This window comes from Rhinoderma darwinii, chromosome 1, assembly GCF_050947455.1.
Source record: "Rhinoderma darwinii isolate aRhiDar2 chromosome 1, aRhiDar2.hap1, whole genome shotgun sequence".
Classification (NCBI taxonomy): Eukaryota; Metazoa; Chordata; class Amphibia; order Anura; family Rhinodermatidae; genus Rhinoderma; species Rhinoderma darwinii.
In genome coordinates this window covers 271,856,491-271,879,182 of record NC_134687.1, presented here as the reverse complement: position 1 = coordinate 271,879,182, position 22,692 = coordinate 271,856,491, and the positions used below count along the sequence as shown (strand labels likewise).

The following is a 22,692-nucleotide window of genomic DNA, read 5'->3' as shown; positions in this document are numbered from 1 at the left end:
ACACCCCCGAAGTGCACTTTGAGTACCTGGTGATGCCCTTCTGTCTATGTAATGCACCAGCTGTGTTCCAGACTTTCAAAAATGATATTTTTAAAGAATATCTGGGGCTCTTCCTGGTGGTATACTTGGATGACATTTTGGTGTTTTCCAAAGACTGGAACTCACGCGTCAAACATGTCAGGACTGTCCTCTACATTCTCAGGGAGAATAATTTGTTTGCCAAATTTGAAAAATGTATTTTTGGTACTCAAGAGATGCCTTTCTTGGGTCACATCCTTACCCCTGAGGATTTCCGCATGGATCCTGCCAAGGTCCAGGCGGTATCTGAATGGGTCCGGCCTGCTTCCCTGAAAGCCCTCCAAAGGTTTTTAGGGTTTGCAAATTACTACAGACGTTTTATCCCAAAAATTTCTGTAATCGCCAAACCCCTTACCGACCTTACCCGCAAAGGTGCGGATCTCCTCCACTGGTCTCTAGAGTTGGTCCGAGCCTTTGAGCTCCTTAAGGGGTGCTTTTCCTCCGCCCCGGTACTAATCTAACTGAATCAAACTCAACCCTTTATTGTGGAGGTGGATGCTTCCGAGGTGGGTGTGGGAGCAGTATTGTCTCAGGGTCCCACTTGTCACACTCACCTCCGACCCTGTGCCTTCTTTTCCCGTAAGTTTTCTCACACTGAGAAAAATTATGATGTGGGTAATCGGGAACTGCTGGCCATCAAATGGGCTTTTGAGGAATGGCGCCATTTTCTTGTAGGGGCAAGACATTGGGTCACGTTCCTCACTGACCATAAAAATGTAGTCTTTTTAGAATCATCCAGGAGACTCAACACTAGACAGGCCAGATGGGCTCTTTTTTTTTTTTACCAGGTTCAATTTTGTTGTTACCTATAGGCCTGGTTCTAAGAATATTAAAGCGGATGCTCTGTCCCGTAGTTTTCTGGCCTCCCCTCCACTTAAGACCAAACCCGAAGGAGTATTGCTTCCTGGTGCGGTAGTGGCAACCATAGACTCCGACCTGACCACAAAGGTCACGGCTAACCAGGACTCTGCCCCTGATGCCCTTCCAGAGGGCAAACTGTTTGTACCCTTACACCTCCGGCTGAGGTTCCTCCAGGAGTCCTGTGAGGTCACCCAGGCATCTCTGGTACCAGGGACCTTGTCACCCGTGGTTTCTGGTGGCCAGGGCTGCTACGGGATGTCCGAGCCTATGTGGTCTTATGTGAGACCTGCGCCCGGTCTAAAACTCCAAGGTCCCGACCTGCAGGCTTGCTGTGTCCTTTGCCGGTCCCCCAAGGACCCTGGACCCATCTAGCCATGGATTTTATCATCGATCTCCCTTCATCCCAGGGCAGGTCGGTGATCTGGGTAGTGGTAGACCAGTTTAGTAAAATGGCCCACTTCATTCACCTGAAGAAATTGCCCAATGCTAAAGAGCTAGTCAACCTCTGTATTAAACATATTTTACGTTTGCACGGGGTACCTATTAACATCGTCTCTGACTGGGGTGTCCAATTTGTATCGCTGTTTTGGAGGGCGTTCTGCAAGCAGTTAGGACTAGACTTGTCCTTTTCATCAGCCTTTGGTATTTCGTACTGTCTCTGTCTTATCCGTTTGTCAGTTTTGCGTGTACCAGTATAGGGAACGCGGCCCAGTTGTGCGCCGTCGTTTAGGTCGGGTCGTACAAGTAGGTAGGGACAGAGGTTTGGGAAGAACAGGGACCTCAATGTTTACTGTGTATTTGTTTGTGACAAATTGACTGTACTTACATTCCTCCTTCCGGAGCGCAGCGCCGGTTTTGACATCACAGCGCTGTGCGCAGCGCATGACGTCACAACGCTATACGCTGCGCACAACATCCCGACCCTGGATGGAGTCAGGACCTCTGCTGCAGCCGAAGAGGAGGGTAAGTTTTATATCACTGTCTGCTGAAGCTGATGGGTCGGGGTCCGACTCCCGGGACCCCCGCCAATCAGCTGTTTTGAAGGGGCTGCAGCGCTCGTACGAGCGCTACTTCTACCTTCATTCCGGTCATTTTCTCACACTGAATCGATGACATGGACATGTCAGTGATTCACAGTGTGAGCAAGGGAGGAAAATTAAGGGGAAGCAGCACTCGTACGAGCACAGCACCCCCTTCAAAACAGCTGTTTGGCGGGGGGTCCCGGGAGTCGGACCCCGACCCATCAGCTATTGATGTCTCCTCCTGAGGATAGGCCATCAATGTTTAGGGACTGGACAACCCCTTTTAAGCCTACCATGTGGTAGGCTTAGATACAGGGCCCCAGCAGACAATAATGTTATACTGTATAAGATTACTGTCTGCTAGACCCTGTATCCAAGCCTACCTTAGGCTTAGATACAGGGTCCAACAAACAGTATCACACATGCACATGCTCCCTGTATCTAAGCCTACCATATGTGTTTGGCTGTGTTCACATCACTGTTGCCCTTCCATTGAGGGGTTCCGTTTGAGGTTTCTGTCAGCAACCCCTCAACGGAAAGGCAAGCTAAAACCTCAGTTTCCGTTTCCCTCACCATTGATCTCCATGGTGACAGAATCTCTTCTAAAGGTTTCCGTTTTTCACTGTTGTGATGGGGTTCTGTTGTTCTTGACGCAAACAATAGCGCAGTCAAAGGCAGTGGGGATGTGAACAGGCCCTTACTAATGTTTTTTTAATTTTTTTAAAGGTTCAGTTGTCGGACCACGTCGGATTCTAGGTCTACTTCGATGACGTCTTTTTTTTATTATTAATAAAATGGTTAATGAGGGTTGTGTGGCTTTTTTTATTTCAATAAACCTATTTTTTCTGTCTTTGTATTTTTTTAAACTTTATTACTACCACCTTAGTAATGGCTGCTGCCTGATTAGATAGGAGGAGCTTAGTATTAGCTGGTGCCGAAGCTAACACTAACCACCATTTGTACCCCGGTACCCACCGCCACCAGGGGTATCGGGAAAAGCCGGGTATGATCCAGTACCTGACCATCTGTAGTCAGATGAGAGTAAGGCAGCACTACCAAATATGTGAAAAAAAAAATGATCCTTTTATTCCACGTGCGTGCGACGTTTCAGCTCAGTGTGAGCCTTTCTCAAGCATAACAGTGTAACACAAAAAGCACATATATATGCAAATCATTATAAATTCAATTACAGACTTTTCATAAAATAGTGATAAAATTGTAAAACTGATACACACAAAATTGTGTCAATAGGATCCCTTATGGATATACTCATATACATGGCCGGCCTTAGCTATGTTCGACCAGTGCGGTCGCACAGGGCGCCAGCCGCCACACGGCAAGAGGGGCGCCAGCGGGTGTTTGTATCCCCGCGCCGTTGCAACAACCAGCGGGGATACACACACTAACTGCAGTCGCACCCGGGCGCTTCTTCACTAAGTGGCCATCACTACCGCTGTAGCAGCCATAGCGGCTGCTAGCGGTGACACCGGGCATGAGGGCGGTGGCGCCGCTAGCAGCTGCTGTGGCTGCTATAGCAGTAGCGACGGCACTATAGCAGAGCAGGGAGGTATCTCCCTGCTCTGCTATCTACTAGTGCCACTGTAGCTCCCTTCAGCTACAGCGGCGCTAGTAGACAGCAGAGCAGGGAGATACCTCCCTGCTCTGCTATAGTGCCCCCCTGTAGACAGCACCCCCCCTTCCAGGATAGATAGCGCCACTGTAGCTCCCTGAAGGAGCGGAATCCCCGTGTGGCCGGGGATTCCGCTCCTCGAGCACTGCTTAATGTTTCTGTCCATATATGGACAGTGACATCAGGGGAAACTCCTGAAGCGGAATCCCCGGTCACAGCATTGCAGACTCTATGACCGGGGATTCCACTCCAGGAGAAGCCAATGACGTCATGGACACAGACGACAGGAGCTTCTCCTGGAGTGGAATCGACGGTCATTGCGTCTGCAACGCTGTGGACAGGGATTCCGCCTCAGAGTTTTCCCTGATTTCACTGTCCATATATGGACAGAGGCATCAAGCAGCGCTCCAGGAGCGGAATCCCCGGCCACACGGGAATTCCGCTCATTCAGGGAGCTATGGTGGCGCTATATTTACTGGAAGGAGGGGGGTTGCTATCTACAGTGGGGCTGTGGGCTGTGTGGCACTACCTACAAAGGACAACTGTGCAGGAGCACACAAAATACCCAGCTTTCCCGGGTATCAAAAAAAGTGTGGAAATAAACTAAGATTTTACTTTTATTTAATCTAGCTAAAAGGATTAATCCTTTACTCAGACTAAATAAAATGTATAACTTAGTTTATTTCCACACATTTATTTGATAGCTGGGAAAGCTGGGTATTTTGTGTGCTCCTGCACAGTTGTCCTTTTTTGAATGTCTATTGCCCGCCAGCTATCAGGGTCATTTCGTAGTCCTTGCACTACCTACCAGGGGGCTGTGGGCTGTGTGGCTCTAACAACCAGGGGGCTGTGGGCTGTGTGGCACTACCAACCAGGGGGCAGTGAGCTGTGTGGCACTACCAACCAGGGGGCTGTGTGGCACTACCAACCAGGGGGCTTTGGGGCACTACCAACCAGGGGGCTGTGGGGCACTACCAACCAGTGGGCTGTGTGACACTACCAACCAGTGGGCTGTGTGGCACTACCAACCAGTGGGCTGTGTGGCACTACCAACCAGGGGGCTGTGTGGCACTACCTACCAGGGGGCTGTGGGCTGTGTGCCTCTACCAACCAGGGGGCTGTAGGCTGTGTGGCACTACCAACCAGGGGGAAGTGGGCTGTGTGGCACTACCAACCACGGGGCTGTGTGGCACTACCAACCAGGGGGCTTTGGGGCACTACCACCCAGGGGGCTGTGGGGCACTACCAACCAGTGGGCTGTGTGGCACTACCAACCAGGAGGCTGTGGGACACTACCAACCAGGGGGCTGTGGGCACTACCAACAAGGGGTCTTTGCGACACCTCCTACCAGGGGGCTGTGCGGCACTCCCTACAGGGGGCTGTGCGCCACTCCCTGCAGGGGGCTGTGCGGTACTCCCTACATGGGGCTGTGTGGCCCTCCCTACAGAGGGCTGTGTGGCACACTCTACAAGGGGGCTGTGTGGCGCTATCTACAAGGGGGCTGTGTGGCGCTATCTACAAGGGGGCTGTGTGGCGCTACCTACAAAGGGGCTGTCTGGCGCCCACCCACAAGGGGGCTGTGTGGTGCTACCTACAAGGGGCTATGTGGTGCTACCCACAAGGGGGCTGTGTGGCGCTACCCACAAGGGGCTGTGTGGCGCTACCTACAAGGGGGCTGTCTGGCGCTACCTACAAGGGGCTGAGTGGCGCTACCTACAAGGAGCTGTTTGGCGCTACCTACAAGGGGGCTGTCTGGTGCTACCCACAAGGGGGCTGTATGGTGCTACCTACAAGGGGCTATGTGGTGCTACCCACAAGGGGGCTGTGTGGCGCTACCCACAAGGGTCTGTGTGGCGCTACCTACAAGGGTGCTCTCTGGTGCTACCCACAAGGGGCTGTGTGGCGCTACCTACAAGGGGCTGTGTGGCGCTACCTACAAGGGGCTGTGTGGCGCTACCTACAGGGGGAATCTGTGAGTGGGGGGCTGATGGTCATTTTGCTGTGAGTGTGGGGCTGATGGTCATTTTACTGTGAGTGGGGGGTTGATGGTCATTTTTCTGTGAGTGGGGGGCTGATGGTCTTCAAGTGGTTCCACCTCTGACCTCAAATTGAAATTAATAGGAGGCAGAAAATACCTGCGGCGCCGGTTTGGAGCTTTGTTTTCCCGCGTCTTTTGCATTCGCTTCAACAGCTTAAGAAAAAACACAAAAAAAAAGGTAACACAACGCTGTCAGTTGCTGAAGGAATTTTGAGGCAGATTTTTTTTGCCTTACAAAAAACGTGTGTGAGCATGCCCTACGAGTGGAGTGCTTGTTCTTAGCCGTTTTCTGTCTTTCTCAAAACAATTTTTGGTAGGGGGGCCCTGAGGAAATTTTGTTTTTCCAGTGCTGCCTCGAGTCCGAAAAAGTTGGGAAACTCTGTACTAGGCTACAGGGTCCCGTCATGGAGCAGCTCAGTTCGTCATGGGAACGGGGCCTAGGTGAGTACAATTTTTGTTTTTGTTTGGCGGCATTGTCTACAAGGGGGAGGTGCGGGGACTGTATGGCACTGTCTACAAGGGGGCGGTGGGGGGCTGTATGGCATGATCTACGAAAAGGAGGTGGGGGATTATGGCACTGTCTACAGGGAGGCTATATGGCAAAATCTACAGGGGGGCACTATACTGTGTGGGGGCCACTAAGCGGACATTATACTGTGTAGGGGTACTACAGATGGCATAATACTGTGGGCACAATTAGACTTTATACTGTATGGGGGCACTAAATATATATATATATATATATATATATATATTGAATAATACGTGTAACTAGTGTAATCATCATATTATAGTAATAAGGCCAATCAGTGGGATTGGCAACATATCTGCGACAACATGTGAATAATATAGCAACAAGTGTACATATCAAACTTTAAAAACATCCTAACCTCGCTGGATCGGCTGTTGGCGTCCCACACTGTCCACTGTGCATGTCCATAGATTACATTACATCCAATGTTACGTTAATGTGCGTTGCGACGTATTACGTCCATTCGCGCATGCGCGATTCTCACTCATAATGTGTCCCTGACCATCAAGCCTGCCGACAAAGGTGGTGCCTTGGTGGTCATGGACACATCTAAATATCTGGCCAGAGTTAGCCAGACAATTGGATGACTCAAATGTACCTTCTGATCCAAAATTTAGAATTAAAAATGCGATAGGTTATTGAACGACGCCTACCATGCGGGTATCATCGACAAGAATCTACAAGACTTTATGACGGTGTGGCACCCAGTGGTCCCAGTACTGTATTGTCTACGAAAGATCCACAAGTCGATGGTTGACCCTCCGGGTAGACCGATTATATCTGGTTGTGGTTCAATTTTCTCTCCTATAGCAATTTTTCTGGATAAAATGTTGAGAGACTTTGCAACATCTGCCAAGTCCTATATTCAAGACACAACAGATTTCCTGACCAAACTGGATGAGATTGAGTTGGAGGGTGACTGCATACTCGTATCATTCGATGTATGCAGTCTGTACACCTCAATCAATCATACCAGGGGTTTGCGTACAGTATCGGATGCGCTACAGAGCTCAGATTATACCCATGAATGTATTAACCTTCTGATGTGTCTGTTGGAAATTATTCTAACTGAAAATTACTTTCTACATGGTGACACTTTTTATGCCCAAAGGAGGGGAACTGCCATGGGATCAAACGTGGCGCCCACATACGCGAATATGTTTATGGCAGCTTTAGAGGAAGGCTCTGTCTATGTGTCTCCCCACTTCACTAGGGTCTTGAGGTGGTGTAGATACATAGACGACGTCTTCGTTGTTTGGAAGGGCTCCCAGGAGGAGCTTGAGTGTTTTTTTTCGTTTCTAAATGAAATGGATAGCGACATTAAATTCACCATGGAATCTTCAGTGACATCACTACAGTTCCTTGACACGAGAGTCTTTAGAAAAGACAATAAATTATGCACCGATCTGTATAGTAAACCTACAGACCGCAATAATTTGCTGAGGTTTGAAAGTTGTCATCCTCATCCAATGATTGCTTCCCTCCCCTTTAGCCAGATGTTGTGGGTCAAAAGGATTGTACAGGATCCTTCCACATTGGAAATTAGGTTGAGAGACATATCCCAAAAATGTAAAAACCGTGGGTATCCTAAAAAATTATTGGATAACAAAAGATCGAAAGTTGATGAGATCTCCAGACAAGATCTTTTGAAGAAAAGAACACAGACTACTTCACACAGATTAGCATTAGTATCTACATATTCCCACAAAAGTAATGAAATTGCAAAAATTATTAAAAAAGAATGGGAGATGTTGAGGAGTACCTATGATAAGATTCCAGAATTTGTAGCCACATATGGCCTATCGTAGGACAAAAGATCGTTTGGTCCATGCGGATGTACACTTGAACCTGAAATCCTTGGCTGGCTTTTCCATTCTGTATTTTAAAAGTTTCTCTAAAAAAAATTCTCCATTAGACCCGTAAAATTATATCACATTCTATTCTTTCATTATTCGCATCTTACCTGCGAGATATATACATATTGTACTTTTCTCTTCATGTTAATGTGGTCCTATATATATATATATATATATAGATACATTATAGATTTTATATATATATATATATATATATATATATATATATATATATATATATATATATATATATATATTCAATTGATTTGACACAATGTCAAAACAAAACACAAAAATAATATTAATCCCTCTACCACATTTCCTATAATACGAGTGTATGATGGGATTTGACACTTACCGATATGGGGATGAACTATATTGACATAGGATTAACGGAGTTCATGGTCGTATGTAAAATTATCTTTCTTATATGTATTAGACATTGCTTGTACTTTATTATATGTCTATAAGGTTAATAATAATTGCAGAATGCTATTTTCGAATAATAATAATTTGGGATACATACGAGATATGAGAAAACAGCAGTGCCCTCTTTCCAGATGGCGACTCACATTATGAGTGAGAATCGCGCATGCGCGAATGGATGTTATACGTCGCAACGCACATTAACGTAACATTGGATGTGATGTAGTCTATGGACATGCACAGTGGACAGTGTGGGACGCCAACAGCCGATCCAGCGAGGTTAGAATGTTTTTAAAGTTTGATATGTACACTTGTTGCGATATTATTCACATGTTGTCACAGATATGTTGCCAATCCCACTGATTGGCCTTAATAATATAATATGATGATTACACTAGTCACGCGTATTATTCGATATATATACATATATATATATATACAGTATATCCCCATGTATATATGAGTATTTCCATAAGGGATCCTATTGACACAATTTTGTGTGTATCAGTTTTACAATTTTATCACTATTTTATGAAAAGTCTGTAATTGGATTTATAATTGTGATTTGCATATATATGTGCTTTTTGTGTTACACTGTTATGCTGGGGAAAGGCTCACACTGAGCTGAAACGTTGCACGCACGTGGACGAAAAGGATCATTTTTTTCACATATTTGGTAGTGCTGCCTTACTCTCTTCTGTTTATATTGAAGGGTCAATGGACTGTGACCCAAGAGGCGTGCACCCAATTACATTTTTTGTCCAGTGCTGCTGATCTATACTTATTGACCATCTGTAGTGATGGTCGGTCACTGGGGCGGTAGCAGGCTGGTGTTATTAGGCTGGGAAAGGCAAAAAACAGTGGCCCTTCCCACTCTGGTAATGCTAGCCTGCTGCTGCTGTTTTGTATCTGGCTGGTTATCAAAAATGGGGGGGACCCCACGTAATTTTTTTAAAAATAAATAATTGGAAAGAACGATGTGGGGTTCCCCTATTTTTATAATCAGCCTGTTTTGAGAGCTGCTTCCCCTTCATTTCCCTCACTTGCTCACACTGTGAGTCGCCGGCATGGATTGACAGTGTGTGCAAGTGACCGGAATGAAGGGGAAGCAGCTCTCGTACGAGCGCTGCGGCCCCTTCAAAACAGCTGATTGGCGGGGTCCTGGGAGTCGGACCCCGACCTATCAGCTTCAGCAGACAGGGATATTCATCTTACCTTCCTCTTCAGCCGCAGCAGAGGTCCTGTCCTGACTCTATCCAGGGTCAGGATGTTGTGCGCGGCGCATAGCGTAATGACATCATGCGCTGCGCACGGCGCTGTGATGTCAGGACGTCCGCTGCGCTCCGGAACCAGGCGGGTGAGTACTATAAGTTGCGCGGCCCCAGTTACTATAGTAACTTTTTATTGATGGGGCGGCGGGCCCCTTGGCTTTGGGGCCCAGTCGCAATTGCGACCGCTGCGACCCCTATAGCTACGCCTCTTCCCCTGGTTAAGGTTACTGCTTGTAGTCCTCCATGTATTTTTAGTATGTGAACTATAATGTTTTCATTGCTCAGGTTTTAGGCAAATACTAAGGCTGGATTCACACGATCATGTTCGGTTCGTAAAGGACGGAACGCATTTCGGCCGCAAGTACCGGACCGAACACACTGCAGGGAGCCGGGCTCCTAGCAACATAGTTATGTACGACGCTAGGAGTCTCTGCCTCTCTGTGGAACTACTGTCCCGTACTGAAAACATGATTACAGTACGGGACAGCTGTCCCGCAGCGAGGCAGGGACTCCTAGCGTCGTACATAACTATGATGCTAGGAGCCCGGCTCCCTGCAGTATGTTCGGTCCGGGACTTGCAGCTGAAATATGTTCCGTCCTTTACGGATCGAACATGCTCGTGAGAATCCAGCCTAAACGTCAACTCTTCAACTCATGTCTTACATAACGGAGATATCTCAAGTAACTTATTTTCAGTGGAACTGCTGTCTTCAATCTGGAAGGTCACTTACTTTATCTCCTGCCTGGCTTTGGAGAAATTTAAGAGGGGGGATTTAATCAATCAAGTAGACCTTTTACACCGGCCGATAAGCATCCGGCGCAGCGAGCTCCGATCAACGAGACATCGGCGCTCGCTTGCACCTGTCACGAGCTATGGATGGGGACGAGCGGAAGTTATTCTGATCGCTTGTCCCCATACATTATTATCATGTCGGCAGCGCGTCTCCCTGTTTACACAGGGAGATGTTTCTGCCGACAACGATAATATTTAACTTTTTTTAAAATGATACGACCAGCAGATGATCGAGCGTTTGCTCATCCATCTTCTGATCACTGCCCTATTTACATAGGGCAATTATCGGGAACGAGCGTTCTATGAATGATCGTCTGTCCGATAATCGCCCGATGTAAAACCCCCTTAAGCCACAATCACTATGCTGTGGCCTACTAAAGGATGACAAAAGCCAGATAGCAGAATAATTGTTCCTGTAAATATGGGCCATAGTGGTTGCGTCTAATGCAGTTAATCCCTGCTTTCCTTGGCAGTATGGGAAAACCCCTTTAAAAAGAAGAAAAAAAAGTTACGTTATGGGAGGGGGGCGCCACACTGCATCTTTGCCCCAGGGGAAGGAAACCCTAACTACAGCTCTGCAGAGTCTTTCAGTCCAACAGGAGCTGCAGAGCCATGAGTTAACTTTGTAAATAGCCAATGTCGGACTACAACTCCCAGTCTCTGCCAGTTTCAGGAGGGGGGCACAGGCAGAAAGTCCACACTTGAAGTTTTAGTCCTACATTGGCTATTTACTCCATAAAATACAAAGTGAACTTATTGTTCTGCAGCTCCTGTGGGACTAAAAGACTCTGCATTACCTATCTAACTGGGAGTAGTAGTTCTAGAAGAGCTGTTGGCCAATAAGTTGGACAGATCTTATGATAGATAATAGTAATGGTAAATTGTGACATTTATATGAAAGTGGTAGCTGTGCCCTAACGCTCAGGTTTTCTTTAGTCTTTTTTATGCAGATTTTGAAGTTAAAACTAGGAGTGGATCATAACAAGACATAAAGTATAAAATGCAGTTACTGCTTCTCTTTTTTTAAACCACTCCACTCCAGGTTTTGGTTTAAAAAATAGCATTTAAAAACCTGATCAAAATGCCTTTGTGGCCTTTGTGTAGGAGATTCATCAATTTAAAGGTTTTGACCAATGGTAAAGCCATGGGATTGCGCTTGTGACCCACCTTTACTGCGAGTCGATCCTTAAAACTTTTCAGCAAGTACAGGACGAATTTTCTTTACCAAGCTCATGCTTTTATAAAGTATAGCTAAATGTTTGACAAACTTCTGACATGTCATAGTGACATGTCAGAAGTTTGGATTGGTGGGGGTCCGAGCACTGAGACCCCCACCAATCTCTAGAACCAAGCAGCTGAAGAGCTCGTGTGAGCGCTCAGCCGCTTCGTGTCTGTTTGGCTTTTTCCGTAGAGCCGATGTTTTGGAGTACAAACTCATGGAATTTCTATTGAGTCCGTACACGATACATTTATTTCCGGAAACAGCCGAACAGACACGAAGCGGCTGAGCACTCACACAAACGCTTCAGCTGCTTCGTTTTAGCGATTGGTGGGGGGTCTCAGTGCTCGGACCCCCCCCAATCCAAACTTCTGACATGTCACTATGACATGACAGAAGTTTTCTCAAACGTTTAGCTACACTTTAAGACATGCTTTGGGAGCTCAGGCTCAGGTTTCTTCATTGGAAATTTATTCCTCAGTTATACTAAATATACCTGAAAACGCTGGTTCCACGAAGGGGCTTATCTCCTTTTTATATGGTCAAATTCTGGGATATTTAAATCCTTCCTCCTTGGATTGCTTGCCGGAAAGGTGGTCACGGGATGTGGGTGACATTACAAGTGAAATGTGGCGATCTATTGTAGCTGCAATTCCTACAATATCCTAAAACGTAGGTAGCACATCGCCGTTCACAGTTGCTTGCTATACATAAGGTATATCGTACTCCAGTACTGTTGCAACGGATGGGTGTTCGAAGTAATGCTGCATGCCTGAGGTGCTCAGATGACCATGCAGATTTGATACACATGCTGTGAAGTTGCCCAGTTATTCAACCTTATTGGGAACGAGTATTTATTCTTTTAAGTACGCTGTTGTCGATCACAATTCCTCGTACCCCTCTGGTAGGTATATTAGGTTATGTTGATGACTTACCTTTACCTGCTCCTTTGAAATTGACTGCTCAGAAGATCTTATATCAAACACGTAAATTGATTGCTGTTCACTGGTTGGATGTGGGCTCACCAAGCTATAGGGATCTTATTAATGGGATTAATGAAGTTATTCGCATGGTGAGACATATTTATTTAATAAGATGGGCGAGAAAGAAATATGAGGACCAATGGATGGTGTGGTTGGAGACGCGAGACTGCTGGGGATCTTCTTCAAGAAATTTCTCCTTCAATGAAAGATTCTGTTTGACTGTATATCTATAGATTTCACTGTATATGAATATAAAAATTGGAAGTCTTTCCTCCTTGTGCATGGTTCGTTAGGGGGTTGGTATGCATGGTGCTCCTTGGATGCTAGGGAAAGGGACAGGGTGGGGGAAGGGGATATGTAATTCCTTATTGTAAAGTATTGTCTGTATGACAATTTTTTTATTTTTTTTTGTATTTATAATTTTGTGTATTTCTGTGTTTTTGCTGGAAAATGTTAATAAAAATTATTTGATATAAAAATAAAATTAAAAATCCTGATCAAAACCAGCACTTGTGAATATATCCTAAGGCCGGATTCACACGAGCGTGTGCGTTTTGCGCTCGCAAAAAACGCGGCCTTTTGCCTACGCAAAAGGTTCATAACAGCTCCGTGTTTAGCAGCATATGATGCGTGGCTGCATGATTATGACACTCTGTTTGTATGTTTGTAAACAGAAAAGCACGTGGTGCTTTTCTGTTTTCATTCATAGTTTGTACTGCTGTTGCGCGAATCACGCGCGTCCCACGAAAGTGCTTCCGTGTGCTGCGTGTGATTTTCACGCACCCATTGACTTCAATGGGTGCGTGATGCACGAAAAACACACAAATATAGGACATGTCGTGAGTTTTACGCAGCGGATACCCGCTGCGTGAAAATCACGGACTGTCTGAACGGCCCCATTGACTAACATAGGTCCGTGCGAGGCGCATGAAAATCACGCGCGTTGCACGGACGTATTATACGCTCGTCTGAATAAGCCCTAAAACTGTGCGGATCTACAGAGCGAAGTATGTGAGCTGCTCCTATGAGCTGATTTTCAGTTTTGTACTTTTCTATAGTGATTGTTGGTTACAGTCTTCTATAGTATGGGGTGAACTCTGTTATAGTGATTGTTGGGTACAAGCTGTTTTTCAGGGTGCACTATGATACAGCGGCTCCCTGCTGTGCTGCAGTACAGACCCATCACTCACTTTCCTTTTCCCAGGACTCCAGCTCTTTGGAGGGACTCTTCATGACGCTGCCCAGGAACTCTGGGGGTACAGGAGCATCCTGTCATCCAGCCGCTGAGGTAGACTGCTCTCCTGCACATAAGCGCTCTGTGCCTCAGCAGCAGTGTTCCCTGATCTCCTGGGCATCAAGTTTTTAGCCATATCTGTTTGTGGTCAAGCTGGGTGACATGTCCACCATTCAGGGGCATAGCTAAAGGCTCATGGGCCCCGATGCAAAGGTTCTTATTGGGTCCCCCCCCGCAAACTCCTCATGGCGACGGTCCGCAGCTTTCAGTTGCATCGCTGGGTCTCCTAAGTGACCCAACAATGCAGCACTAGCAGCCGGGGCGTCACTAAGGCTGGGTTCGCACACCCTATTTACGGACGTAATTCGGGCGTTTTAGCATTGAATTACGTCCGAAAATGCGGCTCAAAAGCGTTGGCAAACATCTGCCCATTCATTTGAATGGGTCTTACGATGTTCTGTGCCTGTCACTTCTTCATGCGTAAATAGAGCCGTTTTCCATGGACTCCATGGAAAAACAGCTCCAATTACGTCCGTAATGGACGCAGCGAAAGACGCCTGCACTTGCCATTACGGCTGAAATTACGGTGCTGTTTTCTCCTGAAAACAGCACCGTAATTTCAGCCGTAACGGACGCTGCCGTGTGAACATACCCTCAGGGCTTAAAATGTCAGGGGAAAGAGCCCCAATACATACGTGTCCGCCCCAAAAAAAATGTGTGTATAGGAGACAGCATAGTATATCTATAGCACTACGACCCTATAAACTATGGATAGGATTAGATACAGTGGCTCAGCAGACAGTATCACACATGATAGGATTAGATACAGTGGCTGAGCAGACAGTATCACACATGATAGGATTAGATACAATGACTCAGCAGACAGTATCACACATGATAGGATTAGATACAGTGGCTCAGCAGACAGTACCACACATGATAGGATTATATACAGTGGCTCAGAAGGTAGTATCACACATGATTGGATTAGATACACAGCTCAGCAGACAGTATCACACATGATAGGATTAGATACAGTGCCTCAGCAGACAGTACCACACATGATAGGATTAGATACAGTGGCTCAGAAGGCAGTATCACACATGATAGGATTAGATACACAGCTCAGCAGACAGTATCACACATGATCGGATTAGATACAGTGGCTCGGAAGGCAGTATCACACATGATAGGATTAGATACAGCGGCTCAGCAGACTATCGCACATGATAGGATTAGAGATAGGGCCCAGCAGAAAGTATCACACATGATAGGATTAAATACAGTGGCTCAGCAGACAGTATCACACATGATAGGATTAGATATAGGGCCCAGCAGACAGTATCACACATGATAGGATTAGATACAGGGCTCAGCAGACAGTATCACACGTGATAGGATTAGATACAGGGCTCAGCAGACAGTAAGGGTATGTTCACACGGCCAAATTTCAGACGTATACGAGGCGTATTTTGCCTCGTTTTACGTCTGGAAATACGTCTCAAATACGTCGTCAAACATCTGCCCATTACTTTCTATGGGTATAACGCTGTATTGTCCACACGACGCGTAATTTTACGCGTCGTACGGCAATTACGACGCGTAAAATTACGCCTCGTAAAAAGAAGTGCAGGACACTTCTTTGCACGTTTTTGGAGCTGTTTTCTCATAGACTCCAATGAAAACAGCTCCAAAAACGGACGTAAAAAACGCCGCGAAAACGGCGTGAAAACGCCGCGAAAAATGCGAGTTGGTAAAAAAACGTCTGAAAAGCAGGGTCTGTTTTCCCTTGAAAACAGCTCTGGATTTTCAGACGTTTTTGTTGACTACGTGTGAACATACCCTAACACACGTGATAGGATTAGATACAGGGCTCAGCTCGCTGACATTGCGGCTCCAGCGTTGGACCCAGGAAAGTTAAGAATAATAATTTTGCTTCTATATGTGTTGCTGATTATTTTTGTGTGTTTGTGTTTTTTTACAGGTTCGTTTGTTGGACTTCGGATTCGAGGACTTCAATGACGGCGTTTTTTTTATTCTCAATAAAATGGTTAATGAGGGTTGTTTTTTTATTTCAATAAAATATTTTTTCTATGTGCTTGTATCTTTTTAAACTTTATTATCACCGCCTTAGTAATGGCCGCTGGCTGATTGACAACCTCCATTACTAAGGCTTGGCTTAATGTTAGCAGGTGCAGAGGCCAACACTAACCCCCCATTATTACCCCGATACCCACCGCCACCAGGGGTGCTGGGAAGAGCCGGGTACGAACCAGTACCCGACCATCTGCAGTGACGGGTAGGCACCGGGGCGGCCGCAGGCTGGTAGTATTAGGCTGGGGAAGGCCAAAAACAGTGGTCCTTCCCACCCTGGTAATGCTGCCTGCTGCTGTGTTGTATCTGGCTGGTTATGAAAATTGGGGGGGGGCCCGACATCGTTCTTTCCAATTATTTATTTTTTTTATTTTTTTTAAATGACGTGGGGTACCCCCCATTTTTCATAACCAGCCAGATACAATAAAGCAGCAGCAGGCTAGCATTACCAGGGTGGGAAGGGCCACTGTATCTGGCCTTTCCCCTCCTGATGCTACCAGCCTGCGGCCGCCCCAGTGGCCGACCATCACTACAGATGGTCAGCTACTGGATCGTACCCGGCTCTTCCCAGCACCCCTGGTGGCGGTGGGTACTGGGGTAATAAAGGGGGTTAGTGTTCGCCTCTGCATCGGCTAACACTAAGCCCCGCCTTAGCAATGGATGCTGTCACTCAGCCGGCAGCCATTACTAAGGCGGTAGTAATATAGTTTAAAAAAAAACAAAGACATAGAAAAAATATTTTATTGAAATAAAAAAAAAAACACACAACCCTCATTAACTATTTTATTAATAATAAAAAAAAATCCGTCATCGAAGTAGTCCTGGAATCCGACGTAGTCCAATGAACGAACCTGTAAGAAAACACACAAAAAAAACGATTAGTAACACATGTGTTAGGCTTAGATACAGGGCCCATGTCTGATACTGTCTGTGGGACCCTGTATCTAAGCCTACCACAAGGTAGGCTTAGATACAGGGTCCAGAAGACAGTAATCTTATACAGTATAAGATTACTGTGTGCTGGGGCCCTGTATCTAAACCTACAGTGTGGTAGGCTTAAATACAGGGCCCATCAGACAGGATCACACATGGGCCATGTATCTAAGCCTACCATGTGATTGGCTTAGATACAGGGCCCAGCAGACAGGATCACGCATGGGCCATGTATCTAAGCCTACCATGTGATTGGCTTAGATACAGGGCCCAGCAGACAGGATCACACAATCTGTGATCCTGTCTCATGGGCCCCCTAAGCCTGCTACATCGTAGGCTTAGGGGTTGTGCAGTCCCTAAACATTGATGGCCTATACACAGGATAGGCCATCAATAGCTGATGTGTCGGGGTCCGTCTCCCGGGACCCGCCAATCAGCTATTTTGAAGGGGCCGCAGCACTCGTACGAGAGCTGCTTCACCTTCATTTCACTACTCGCTCACACTGTGAATCGCCGACACGGATTCACAGTGTGACCGGAATGAAGTGACCGGAATGAAGGGGAGCAGCTCTCGTACGAGTGCTGCGGCCCCTTCAAAACAGCTGATTGGCGGGTCCCGGGAGTCGGACCCCGCCAGTCAGGGCTAATCTTACCTTCCTCTTCAGCCGCGGCGGTAGTTCTGTCGTCTCGATGCTGTGCGCGGCGCATAGCACTGTGACGTCATGCGCTGCGCACAGCGCTTGACGTCAGGACCTCCGCTGCGATCCGGAACCTGGAAGGTAAGTACAGTCTGTTACTATAGTAACAGGGGCCCGCGGCCCGAGTTACTATAGTAACTTTTTATTGATGGGGGGCTGTGGGGCCCCCTGGCTTCGGGGCCCGGTCGCAATTGTGACCGTTGCGAACCCTATAGCTACGCCAGTGCCACCATTACAGCTGTTCCACCCAGCAGTCTCCTTATTCTGAAGAGAAAATCTGCCTGCTTACAGGCTACTTTGTGACGTGTAAAATGGCATTTTTGCCATTCAGGTTACTGGGAAAGATGGATGACAAAACCTGCGGCAGCTGTAGTGGCAGACATGTTTGTTTTCATCCAGGTTTTACACAAATACATAAGTAATAGCTAAATTTCATTTTTAACAACCTGATCGGAGAGCGCAAATCAAGGACTTAGGCTCTGTTCACATCTGCACAGATTTAAGCATTTATTCCAGCATTGCATACAGCATTATTTTTCGCCTCAAAACAACGGAATCCAAAGGACCCCATTAAAAGTTAATAGGGTACATTGGGTCCCAGTGATATATGTCGTATAGCTGATCTGGCAATCTTTCCGGAAATAGACAGCAAGACACAAGTATAAGGGTATGTTCACACGGCCTATTTACGGACGTAATTCGGGCGTATTTGCCCCGAATTACGTCCGAAAATAGCGCCTCAATTGCGCTGACAAACATCTGCCCATTGAAAGCAATGGGCAGACGTTTGTCTGTTCACACGAGGCGTCAATTTACGCGCTGCTGTCAAATGACGGCGCGTAAATAGACGCCCGCGTCAAAGAAGTGACCTGTCACTTCTTTGGCCGTAATTGGAGCCGTTATTCATTGACTTCAATGAATAGCAGCGCCAATTACGTCCGTAATGGACGCGGCGTTCAAGCGCCTGCACATGCCGTTACGGCTGAAATTACGGGGATGTTTTCAGGCTGAAACATCCCCGTAATTTCAGCCGTTACGGACGCCCTCGTGTGAACATACCCTCAATGTGGCCTTACATGTATTGTTTTTTTTGTGTGGCAAACTCTAGAGATGAGTCATAGCTGTAAGAAGTCATCATGGCAGGCCGGGCCAGATAGGGAAGATGGGGAAAGCGAATGACTAATCAGAGAAGACGTCACCTGTGAGTAACTGGGTGTTATTGTTTATTCTGCCTTTGACTTCGTCTGATCAGTATTTCATTGATTTGTTCAATCTGCAGTGTGGTGATACTCTACAGACTGCTTGTGTGGTATCTGACCACTATATGATCACTGTATTCAGTGTCAGTACAGGGGTAATATTCACTTACAGTGTGGTGGTAAGATTAATTCACAGTATAGTATTAATATTCGCTTACAATATAGTCAGAGGTCGCGCTATTTTCCAGCAGGGTAAAAATACTCATCTTAACATTTTTAGGGAGTATTTTTTGCCAAGGAGGAGTACGTAATTTACAGTAATTCAAAAACATAGGCATACGTTGTGTTAGAAACTCACTATTTATGCAGGGAAACATTACTGTAACTTATAACAATGCTTCCATGCATATGTTGAGAATTGATGCTGAACTATTTTTTTTACCACAGGTGACATTATAGCAATGGAAACGGGCACTACAGCTGCACCTGCTCACCAACTAGTGCAAACAAGGGAAGCATCTCTACCATACACTACCAGTCATCTGCAACCATTGGCTTGTGAAGAAAAAGCATCTTACATTCAACCGGTTGACTATGCATACGGCCCATACAGTTATAGTGTGATTGTATAGATAACATAGGAGCCTGTTTATAGAGATGGTATAACGCCTTGGTGACGGTTTAGGAACCTAAAACATCCTGGAGGGTTCTCTTTAAAATGTGCACTGCTTATGCGATGATAACAACATATGTAAAGTGATCTTGGCTGAAAATAATATAGTCATTCATGATAGAGAATAACTTCTTTGTATGCTGTATTTGCATGTTATTATTTTCCTAAAGGCTATGTACACCTTTGAAATCGCTTTTTGTTGGTTTGGTTTTTTTTAGATAAAAATGTGTGACTGGTGCAACTTTCATAATACTTTTAATTAAAAATTATTTTAACTTTTTCAGATACAGCTTCTTTGTATTCAGTATACAAAATTCAGCGCTTTGTCTAGCTCTGAAACCTGTATCTGTCAGGTCAGCGGGACTGACGGGTTCAGTGACAGCAGGTCCCCAGGATCGAGCTGCTATCCATCACATCTAAGTTCATATTTTAGATGTGATCGATTACAGGTGGATCCTGCGTGTCAGATATACACAGGACCTGCTTTCACTGAACCCATCAGTCCCGCGGACCTGATGGATTCAGGTCTTAGCGCACGATACAGCTGCTCTTTAAACAGAATACAAAGCAGCTGTATCTCAAAAAGTTAAAATAATTTTTAATAAAAAGTATTTTGAAAGTTGCACCAATCACACTGATAATGTCGCCACAGCATTCACCATAACTTCTCTCACTGGCTCCTAGAGGCTGCACTGTACATTATCCTGCAGCCTGCCCAAACAGACCAATCACCTGCTGTCTGCTTGTCCGAGAGAAAGCTTCTTACTAGCTGCCGGGGTCGCCTACCATTGGCTGTGAGTAAGGAGATTTCTTATCAATCTCCTGCCCCGACTGCATGCTGTTGTAGCGCTGCGGCGCTCCTCAGTACAAGGTTCAGCCTGATGCATAGAAATATTTTTCAAGCGTAAAATTGCCTGTACGAATGTTATTGTGATATCTGAGTATATTATTAATGTTCACTTAAAACATAGTATTAATGTTCACTTACAGTACAGTGGTTATATTGGTACTCATGTAGTGTTTTTTATTCAGTCACAGTATGGCAGTGTTATCCAGTCATGGTATAGTGGCGTTATCCAGTCACTGTATTGTGGAGTTAACCAGTCTCGGTATGGTGGTATTCAGTCACTGTATGGTGGTATTATTCAGTCATGATATGGCATCGTTATCCAGTCATGGTATGGTGGTGTTATCCAGTCACTGTATGGTGGTGTTATCCGTTCTCGGTATGGTGGTGTTATCCAGTCACTGTATGGTGGTCTTATCTAGTCACTGTATGGTGGTGTGATCCATTCATGGTATGGCGGTGTTATTCAGTCACTATATGGCGGTGTTATCCAGTCATGTTATGGCAGTGTTATCCAGTCATGGTATGGGGGGTCTTATCCAGTCACTGTATAGCAGTTTTATCCAGTGTAACGTCTATGGCCGCGGTCCATAGTTCTAACTTACCCCTCGACGACCGCGGCCATGGACATCCTGCTGCTGTGCTGCGTAGTCCCCCTGTGAGGCACCGGCACTCACTTGCGGGTATCAAGACTGTCTCCCGGAGGGTGCGCGCGCGCTCGTGCCGGCTCTTAAAGGGCCAGCGCGCGCATGAATATCATCATCAACTCACATGATTTCCTGGACTATAAAAAGGCCACCACCCTTCTGATCCTTGCCTGAGCGTTGTTGTTGTTTCCCAAAGTCTGTCTTGCAAATGCTCTCCTAAGTGTCTTCTAGCTTCCCAGTGTTCCCCATACCTGTATCCTGTATCCTGTATCCCGTGCTATTCAGTACTATCCTGATCTACTGCCGTGCTGAGCTGTTGTCGTGCTGTGCTGCATTTCCACACCTGCTCTGCTGCTCCATGTCTGACGTCTACCTGCCGCCTGGTCCCAGCCGAGCCTGCCTTGCTACTGTCTACATTGCCTCAGGTAACCTTTCTGGACTATAGACTCTTTACCATACCTGTTTGACCAGCTTCCCTCCCGCTACGCGGTACGGCCCAGTGGATTCACACCCCGCATTGTGACCGTACGTTCAGGCCATGAACCCGGCTGGTCAATTTAAGGACATGTCCCCCTCCCAAGCCGTGCAGGCGGACCTGCAGGATCTCCGAGCAAGACAGGATCAACTTCTTGTGGCAGTGGACTCCATGGCGCAGCAGCTAGGGGCACTAGCTGCTTCCCTTCCTGCTTCTATGCAAGCTCTTCCGACCGACCCTACTTCTACACCTCCTGGCGGTTCCGGTTCGGATCCTCAGTTTTTGCTGCCATTACCTTCTTGGTTCCATGGAGACGCAAGTATGTGCAGGGGATTTCTGAACCAATGCTAAATCCATTTTATCCTGCACGCCCAAGCATTTCCGTCGGACGGAACCAAGATCGTCATCGTGTCTCTACTTTCTGGCAAGGCCCTGGCATGGGCGAACCCAATCTGGGAACGTCAAGGACCTGAGACTTCCAGGAGTTCATGCGGTTGTTCCGTACTGTTTTTGAGGAGCCAGGACGAGTGTCGTCGGCAGCCACTGCTATCTTCAACCTCGCCAAGAGGACACCTCCGTAGGCGAATACACCATCCAGTTCTGGACCATGGCAGGAGAACTGTCCTGGAACAATGAGGCCTTAGTACCATCCTTCTGGCATGGCCTATCGCCCGAGATCAAGGATGAACTTGCTGCCCGAGATCTACCACCTGCCTTGGATAACCTGATTATGCTGGCTACCCGGGTGGATATAAGGCTCTGGGAGAGAACTCATGAGGTCCGACAGGAGAGACGGCATCCTAGATTGGCGCCCAACTTCCAGCAACCCCACTTGCCGTCCTCTACTGCCTTGCCCGAGGTTCCGATGCAGGTGGATCGCCTAAAATTGTCTGTACAAGAGAATCAGCGCAGGCACACCTCTGGACTCTGTCTATATTGTGGCTTCGCCGGCCATGTCGTGCGTCTGTGTCCACAAACGCCAAAAAAAAACAACGCCTAGGTTTAGAGAGACAACCCTGGGCGCCACTGCATTTAATCGTGAACTCTTCTCCAAACTATTTATTCTTGTGACCATCATTGTTGGCGAGAAACCCCATCTGGTCTCTGCCTACCTGGACTCTGGCTCTGCAGATTATTTCATCTGTCAAGACCTTGTGGATCTTCTCCAGTTGCCCACTGTCC

General features: G+C 46.6%; 1 long non-coding RNA gene across 1 annotated transcript in view; it reads left to right on the top strand.

The window, feature by feature from the left end:
- The window catches only part of LOC142760864 (uncharacterized), a 63,940-nt gene extending 44,310 nt beyond the window's left edge, over positions 1 to 19,630 (top strand). Inside the window, exon 3 of the long non-coding RNA XR_012883433.1 lies at positions 19,316 to 19,630. This is a non-coding gene — a long non-coding RNA (uncharacterized LOC142760864). The remainder of the gene's footprint in view (positions 1 to 19,315) is intronic.
- The last annotated feature ends 3,062 nt before the right edge of the window (positions 19,631 to 22,692 follow it).